The 9,746-nt window shown below is 36.1% G+C and overlaps 1 pseudogene; it reads left to right on the plus strand.

Moving 5' to 3' along the window:
• Positions 1–3,421: 3,421 nt before the first annotated feature.
• On the plus strand, positions 3,422–4,779 carry LOC100447564 (5'-nucleotidase domain-containing protein 1-like; annotated as a pseudogene).
• The last annotated feature ends 4,967 nt before the right edge of the window (positions 4,780–9,746 follow it).

Below are 9,746 nucleotides of genomic sequence, written 5' to 3' on the forward strand. Positions count from 1 at the left end.
TTGTGACTAGAAGATACTTTCTCTTTATCCATATAAGCTTCCACTTTCTGCCTTCTTTTTGCTGGGTGGGGTAGTGGGATGTTCTATTTTAATTTTTATCCTAGTAACACAGGCATAAGATTAAAAATAAGCAATAGTACAGGTTTTTAATGAAATGCAATATCTGCCTGCTTCACTCCTCTCCATTTTCAGACATACTTCCTAGAAGTAACTACTTTTAACCATTGCTCTTTTTAATTCTTCTGATGGTAATCCACTGAATGCCAGATAATCTGCACATCATTTGAAAATTCAAATTGCGCCAAAAACGCTTATAAGGCTAAAACATCAGCCTCCTGACACATTCCCTCTATTTCTGCTCCTCCAAAGGTAACCACTTTCTTGTCCTTTCTCCCGTCTTGTTTAGTAAGGTAATACATCCACGTGGTTCAAAATTCAGAACTACATACAAAGGTGTACATTGGGCCAGGCACGGTGGCTCACACTTGTAATTCCAGCACTTTAAGAGGCTGAGGCAGGCAGATCACAAGGTCAAGAGATCAAGACCATCCTGGCCAACATTGTGAAACCCCATCTCTACTAAAAATACAAAAAGTAGCCAGGTGTGATGGCATGCGCCTATAGTCCCAGCTACTTGGGAGGCTGAGGCAGGAGAATCGCTTGAACCTGGGAGGCGGAGGTTGCAGTGAGCTGAGATCACGCCATTGCACTCCAGCCTGGCGACAGAGTGAGACTCCATCTCAAAAAAAAAAAAAAAAAAAGGTGTACATTGACAAGTCTCATTCTCTCTCACCTTCCATCCCATTTTACGTGCTTTTTTGCGTGTTCTTCCAGTGTTTATGCAAATATATATTCTCCTCTCTTTCTCCTTTGTTACACAAAAGTAGAACACTCTAAACGCTGTACTACACGTTGCTTTTTAACCTTTAACAAGATATATTTTTACATCAGTACATAGAGAGCTTCCTGATTTTTTAATAGCTGCATAATATTCCACATAAAATTCCACTGGGTAGATAAATCATAATTTGTTTAACCAGGCCCTGACTGCTGGACTCCTGGATTGTTTTCAGTCTTTTAATAGATAGAGAATGATTTGGAAATAAAATCATACATCTGGCAATTTTTAAGATATGACTTTGGTCATTTACTTAAAAAAATGCTTACAGAAAGAGATAAGGGGAGCAAGTAACTTCCAGGTAGAAGTAATTAATTGATTATCTTTCACACCTGAGCACAATGGGTAAGTTTTATCCCATAAGCCTTTTCAGGAGTAGTTTGAGGATCCATAAGAAAGGCAAGCCCTTGCACTCACAAGTAAATACACTTTAAAAGACTGACAATATGTATTTGAAAAGCATTTTGAAAGCAGGAGGAGCAATAGAAACCAGGTAAAATATATGATTAACAAAAGACTTAAAAATATATTTCAAAAACAAGAGGAGTCATAGAATTTGTTTAGAAGAATCACGGACAGGGAGTATGATAGTGAATATCTGTAAAGGTTTATAAATTTTGTTTGAGATAAGGATTATTTTGTTTGTTGAGTTTTTTAAATTAAATATGTAACTATGGTGGCTCCTTTTTTTTTTGACAGAGTCTTGCTCTGTGGCCCTGGCTGGAGTGCAGTGGCGTGATCTCGGCTCACTGCAACCTCTGTCTCCCAGGTTCAAACAGTTCATCTGCCTCAGCCTCCCGAGTAGCTGGGATTACAGGTGTGAGCCACCACTCCCAGCTAATTGGTTTTTTTTTTTTTTTTTTTTGCTTTTTTGTACTTTTAGTAGAGATGGGCTTTCACTATGTTGACCAGGCTCGTCTCAAACTCCTGACCTCAAGCCTCAGCTTCCCAAAGTGCTGGGATTACAGGCGTGAGCCACAGCTCCCGGCCAGCAGCCAGGTGTTTCTTTTTCAAAAGATAGCCACTTTCAAAAGATTCTAACTCTTCTTGGATATATTTATCTTGTTTCTAAAATATAGGGATATTGTTATTTCTCAATTTGTCCATTTGAGATGTTATCTATGCACTTTTTATTACAGTAGTTGAGGAGGACATAATCCATTCTGGATTTGTCTCTCACTAAGTGCTCATAGTTATGGTCTTGAGGCTTCTTTCCTCTGTCATTATGGAAATCCTTTTGTCTCTATTCTGTGTTAAATTACCCTGGTTTCCATGTCTTCCTCTCTTGTTTACTCCTTAATTGCAAAAAGCAAATCCTCCTATTGGAGAAAGAGTGTATAGGAAATATTTTTTTGAGATTTGAAGATGTAAATTAAAAATGTGTTTTTTATATTTGCTTGTGATAGTTTTGCTGAGTTTGGGATTCTTGTTAGGAAATAATTTTCTTCCTTTTTTTTGTTTTTTGTTTTTTGTTTTGAGACAGGGTCTTGCTCTGTTGCCCAGACTGGAGCACAGTGCCATCATAGCTTGCTGCGGCCTTGAACTCTTGGGCTCAAGCAATCCTCCTGCCTCAGCCTCCTGAGTATCTGGGACTATAGGTGCACACCACCACACTTATCTAATTTTTAAATTTTAATTTTTTGTAGACATAGGGTCTCGCCATGTTGCCCAGGCTGGTCTCAAACTCCTGGCCTCACGCGATCCTCCTGCCTTGGCCTCTCAAAGTGTTGGAATTACAGGCGTGAGCCGCTGTGCCCAGTCTTAATTGTTTTAATTAAAAATTTAACATTTTAATGCATGCAGTGGCTGTAATTTGCATTTTCCTGATGATTAGTGATGTTGAACACTTTTACCCTTGCTTATTGGCCATTAAGATTCCTTTTCTCTGTGAAATATCTGTCAAAGTCTTTTGCCCATTTTCCATTTTTTTTTTTTTTTTTTGAGACGGAGTCTTGCTATTGCCCAGGCTGGAGTGCAGTGGTGTGATCTCGGCTCACTGCAACCTCCGCCTCCCAGGTTCAAGCAATTCTCCTGCCTCAGCCTCCCAAGTAGCTGGGATTACAGGTGCCCGCCACCACACCCAGCTAATTTTTGTATTTTTAGTAGAAATGGGGTTTCACTATGTTGGTCAGGCTGGTCTTGAACCCCTGACCTCGTGATCCACCTGCCTCAGCCTCCCAAAGTGCCGGGATTACAGGTGTGAGCCACCGCGCCTACCCATCTTTTGCCCATTTTCTAATTGGGTCATTTGTCTTTTTATTGTTGAGTTGTAGGAATTTGTTAGGCACCCTGAACATAAGTCCTTTGTTAGATATATAGTTTGCAAATGTTTTCTCCCTGTCTGTGGCTTGCCTATTCTGTGGATTTCCTAATAGTGTCTTCTCACATACACATATTTCATTTTTTTTTATTTATTAATAGTAGCTTCTTCTTATTACAAAATTAATACATACTCATTTTAAAAAGTGAGAAAAGCTTGCACCCTCCCGGGCCGAGGTGCTCCCCGGTGCTCCCAGTGCAGCCATGGCTCAGCACTTCTCCCCGGACACCTGCGACGTGGTCGGATTCTACCTGGACCACACCCTGTGTCACTACAACCTGCCCGAGAGCGCCCCACTCATTTATAATAGCTTTGCCCAGTTCTTAGTTAAGGAGAAAGGGTATGATAAGGAATTGCTCAATGTGACCCCAGAGGATTGGAATTTCTGTTGCAAGGGTTTGGCATTGGATCTAGAAGATAAGAACTTCCTTAAACTTGCTGATAATGGCACTGTTCTCAGGGCAAGCTATGGCACCAAGATGATGACTCCAGAGGTGCTGGCAGAGACATATGGCAAGAAAGGGTGGAAGCACTTCTTGTCGGACACTGGAATGGCTTGCCGCTCATGAAAGTATTATTTTTACAACTACTTTGACCTTCCAGGAGCTCTTCTATGTGCCAGGGTGGTGGACTATTTAACAACAAACAATGGTCAAAAAACATTTGATTTTTGGAAGGATATAGTTGCTGCTATACAACACAATTATAAAATGTCAGCTTTTAGGGAAAACTGTGGAATATATTTTCCAGAAGTAAAAAGAGATCCAGGCAGATATTTACACAGTTGTCCTGAATCTGTGAAAAAAATGGCTTCGACAGCTAAAGAATGCTGGGAAAATTCTTCTGTTAATTACCAGTTCTCACAGTGATTACTGTAGACTTCTCTGTGAATATATCCTTGGGAATGATTTTGCAGACCTTCTTGACATTGTGATTACAAATGCATTGAAGCCTGGTTTCTTCTCCCACTTACCAAGTCAGAGACCTTTCTAGATGCAGAGAATGATGAGGAGCAGGAGGTGCTGCCATATCTGGATAAACCTGGCTGGTGCTCCCAAGAGAACGCTGTCCACCTCTATGAACTTCTGAAGAAAATCACTGGCAAACCTGAACCCAAGGTTGTTTATTACAGCACACATTCAGATATTTTCCTGGCTCGTCACTATAGTAATTGGGAGACAGTTCTTATCCTGGAAGAGCTCAGAGGGATGAAGGTGCAAGGAGTCAGAGGCCTGAGAAGTCAGAGCCTCTAGAGAAAAAGGAAAATATGAGGGACCAAAGGCAAAGCCTCTAAATACTTCATCTAAAAAATGGGGCTCCTTTTTTTTTTATTGATTCCGTTTTGGGACTGGAAAATACAGAAGATTCCTTGGTTTGTACATAGTCTTGTAAGAGAATCAGTACTTACAGCACTATTGGAATTCCAAGTATTGAAATAATCGCAGAATTACCTCTGGACTACAAATTTACAAGATTCTCTTCAAGCAATTCAAAAACAGCTGGCTACTATCCAAACCCTCCATTGGTCTTATCAAATGATGGGACACTGATAACTAAATAAGTTGTCTTTACTGAAAAATGAAGTGAAGACCCATATATGCAGTAAAAAAAAAATTTTCAAAAAATACTGTAAAAAGTTTTAAGGAATAAGTTTTTAATGAAAATTGACCAAGAAGTTGAAAAAAAAAAGTGAGAAAATACACATAAACAAAAAGACTAAACTAAAATACAGGCATGTTAGAACCCAGAAAGATTGTAACCAAGATATTAATACCTTTCAGATACTTTGCTGCATATATTTATAAATTTTTCTTTGCTATAAAGAACATTAGTGGAAAAATTATTGAAATTTTAACAATCTATAGATTAATAGTATTAATATTAATAAGACTTTGACAATTCAACTACAGTTATATAAGAGAATGTTGTTTAGGAGTAAAGAGGCATAATGGATGCCACTTACATTCAAAATATTAAAAATAATATAATAATTTATATCAAGAGAATGAAAAAGCAAATGCAGTAAAAATGTTAACACTTAGAGAATCTGGATAAAGGGCGTGCAGGAACTTATTGTACTACTATATTGAAATTTTCGTCTAAGTCAGCTATTATTTCATTATAAAAGTTCAAAAACTTAATGACTAAATTAATTTTAAATATTAAATTTTTTAATGGTTATTGCTTTCTGTATCCTATCTGAGGAATCTTTGTCTACCCTCACATCCTGAAGGTATTGTCCTGTGCTTTCTTCTGAAAGCTTTACAGTTTAGTGCCTATGTTTAGGACTCTGATCCATCTCAAATTAAATTTTGTATATGGTGAAGAGTGGGAGTTGAGGTTAAATTTTTCTTTGTAGGTTATTTTTCCAGTTATTTCACTACATTTATTGAAAAGATCTTTTTTTCCCTATTGTTTTGCTTTGCTGCTTTTATTGAAAATCAGCTGACTGTATAAGTATGGGTCAATTTACGGACTCTTATTCTAGTTCATTTATTTAGTTGATTATCCTTAGACCAATGCCACACTATTTTGATTACTTTAAGATTTACAAACTTGAAAGTGAGGAGCGTAAGTTGTGCAAGTTCGTTCTTCTTCTTCAAGACTGGACTAATCTATGTCACTTACATTTTCACATACATTTTATAGCTGGCTTGTGAATTTCTACAAAAAAAGCCTGCTAGGAGCTTGGGATTGCATAAAGTCTAAAGATCAATTTGGGGAAGAATTTACTTTTTTACAATATTGAGTCTTCCAATCCACGAACATGACATATCTCTTTTTTTTTTTTTTTTTTTTTTTTAAGACAGGGTCACTCTGCCACCTAGGCCGAAGTGCAGTTGCACAATCATAACTCACTGCAGCCTTGAATTCCCTGGCTCAAGAGATTCTCCTGCCTCAGCCTCCCAAGTTGCTGGGACTACAAGCGTGCACCACCATAACTGGCTAATTTTTAAAAATGTTTTATAGAAACAGGGATCTCACTGTGTTACCTAGGCTGGTCTTAAACTCCTGGCCTCAAGTGATCCTCTCCACCTCAGCATCCCAAAGTGCTGGGATTATAGCACTGCACCTGGCTCTCCAATTTTTAAGTTTTCTTTAAACACTGTTATCATTTTTCCATAATTTTCAATGTACAGGTATTAGTTGTCTTTTGGTAGATTTATTCTTAAGTATTTTATGTCTTATAACACTATTATAAACTGATTTTTGAAATTTTTATTTTTCCATTTTGCTAGTAGAATCTAAAAATAAATTGATTTCTGTATTGGTCTTGCATCTGGAGATGTTGATAAACTCATTTATTAGTTCTAGTAGTTGTTTTGTAAATTCTCTGTAAAAATAATGTCATATGTAAATGACAGTTGTATTTCTTCTTATCAAATTGGCATGCCTTTTATTTCCTTTTCTTGACTTATTGCAGTGACTAGGATCACCAGTACAATGTTGAATAGAAATGATGAGAGTAGATATCCTTGCTTTTTTTCCTATCTTAAGGTGGAGAAAAATTTAATGATGAAATTCACTATTTCATTACTAACTATGATGCTAGATGTAAGTTTTGGGAGATGTCTTTCATCAGATTAAGGAAGTTCCCTTCTATACCTATTTGAGAGTTTAAAAAAATCATAAATGAATATTGGATTTTTCAAACACTTTTTCTGTATCTATTGAAGTGGTCATGTTTTTTCTTCTTTATGCTGTTAATATGGTTGGTTAAATTGATTTGTTTTTTCCATAATTTTGTTATGAAAAGTTATTTTCAAATGTATGGCCAAAGTGAAAGGATTTTTTGGTGAACCGTATACCCACCAACTACATTATACCATTAATCTTTTACTGTACTTGCTTTATCATATATCTATTTCTCTATCCATTCCTTTACTCATGCATCTTACATTGTTAATTTATTTCAAAGTCAATACTTTGGTATGAATTGACTACAGTGTATTGACTTGTTTTTGAATGTTAAATTGACTTTGTACCTGAATTCCTTAGATAACCTCATTTGGTCAGGGTGCATTTTTTTAATGTATTGTTAGTTTTGATTTCTAACTAATTCTTAAAGGAGTTATATGTCTGCATTTGTCAGTGATATTGGCCTATAATTTTCTTTTCTTGGTTTTGGTATCATGATTATGGTGGCCATATAAAATGAGTTGAGAAGTGTCTCCTTCTCCTCTATTTTCTGAAAGAGGTTGTGTATGATTGATAATATATCTTCTCTACAAGTTTGATAGAATTAACCAGTGAAGACATCTGGGCTTGGAACTGTCTTTGTGGGAAAATTTTCTATAACAAATTCAATTTTTTAATAGATATAGGGCTATTTAGACTTACTATGTCATCTTGTGTCAATTTTAATACTATTTTTTTCCAATTATTTGGCTCTTTCATCTAAACTGTTGAATTTATTGGCATCAAGTTTATCATAACATTCTCCTATTTCCTGTGAGCTATCCATAGGATCTGTAGTGATAATCCCTCTATCATTTTTGGTACTGGCTATTTGTATTTTAACTCCTTTTTTCCTGATCAGTCTTGTTAGGTGTTTATGGATTGCATTAATCAAGTTGAAGACTCATCTCTTGGCTTTGCTAATTCTCTCTATTGCTTGTCTTCTTTCCCACTACATTGACTATTGCTCTATATTTTTTCCCTACTTTTCCTTTCATTAGGGTTAATGTGCTCTTCTTTTTCTAGTTTCTTAAGATGAACTTAGATCATAGTTTTATTACTTCCTTTCTAACATAAACATTTCAAGCTATAAATTTTCCTCTAAGCCTTGCTTTAAGTACACCCCACCAATTTTAATATGTTATCAGTTTGGAATATATTCTAATTTTCATTGTGATTTCTTCTTTGATCCATGGGTTACTCAGAGGATATTGTTTAATTTTCAAATATCTTAAGGCCTTTCTAGATATCTTATTGTTTTTAATTCTGAATTTACTGCCATTGTTGCCATAGAACATATTCTGAGATTTTAATCTTTTGGAATTGATTGTTGTTTTATGGCCTAGCATTTGGTTTCTCCTGATGAATATTCTGTATGCATTTGAAAAAATGTATAGTCTCATTTGTTGGGTGTAGTATTTCATAAGTAGTAGTTATGTCAATGTGGTTGATAATGTCATTCATATTTCCTATATCTTTTCTGATCTTTTTCTATCTCCTCTATTATTTACTGAGTGGGGTATGTTAAAATCTCCAACTATGGTCTTGCCCATTTCTTTTGACCTGACAGATTTTGCTCCATATATTTTGAAGCTATGTGGTTATGTCTGTTCACAACTACATTTCTTTCTGATATATTGACCTCCTTTTTATGGTGAAATATTCTTCTTTCTCTCTAATAATACTCATTGTCTTATAGTCTATTTTGTCTGGTAATATCGTCACTCTGGCATTTCTTAGCATACTGTTTCCAAGGTTTATTTTTTTCCACTAGTTTACTTTGAAACTATTTATATCTTTGCATTTGAGAATATCCTGGCTAGGCACAGTGGTCCCAGAACTTTGGGAGAACAAGGTGGGAGGTTTGCTTGAGGCTGGGAGTTCAAGGCCAGGTTGGGCAACATAGCAAGACCCTGTCTCTACAAAAAATTTAAAAATTCAAGGGGTGTGGTGGCACACACCTGTAGTCCCAGCTACTCAGGAGACAGAGGCAGGAGGATCACGTGAGCTCAGGAGTTAGAGGCTGCAGGGGGCTATGATTGTGTGGTTGCACTCCAGCCTGGGCAACAGAGTGAGACCTTGTCTCTTAAATAAATAAAGTACATCTTTTGTAGATAACAAATAGTTGGGTCCTACTTTTTTATCTAATCTGACAATCTCTGGCTTTTAATTGGGGTGTTTGGTTCATTTACATATAACGTAATTATTATTATTTCATTTAATTATACCTTCTTTCTTTTTTCTAATTGTGTCATCTGGTTTCAGTTCTACTCATGCTCCTTTCATGCCTTCTTTTGATTAAAGAAATATTTTTATATTCCATTTTATTTCTTCTATTAGTTTTTTATCTATAACTCTTTGTTTTTTAGTGGTTCTGGGGATTACAATGTGAATCTAACTTATCACAAGCTAATGGATGTGTAGTGGAATCTTATGGTTTTAATTTGCATTTCCCTAATGGCTAATAATGTTGAATGTCTTTTCATGCGCTCATTTGCTATTGCATGTCTTTTTTGGTGAAGTGTCTGCTCAAGTGTTTTGACCATTTTTTAAATTGTGTTTTTGTTTTCTTGCTGTTGATTTCTCAGAGTTCTCTACATTGTAGATAAAGTCTTTGTGAGATATGTGCTTTGCAATTATTTTCTCTCAAATTGTACCTTGTCTTTTTGTTCTCTTAGCAGTGCCTTTCTAAGGGTAAAAGTTTAAATTTTGATAAAGTTCAATTTCTTGATTTTTTGTGGATCATGCTTTTGATGTCATATCTAAGAACTCCTTGCCTAACTGTGATCAAAAGTATTTTCTCCCTCCCTCCCTTCCTCCTTCCCTCCCTCCTTCCCTCCCTCTGTACAT

This window comes from Pongo abelii, chromosome X (assembly GCF_028885655.2).
Source record: "Pongo abelii isolate AG06213 chromosome X, NHGRI_mPonAbe1-v2.0_pri, whole genome shotgun sequence".
NCBI lineage: Eukaryota > Metazoa > Chordata > Mammalia > Primates > Hominidae > Pongo > Pongo abelii.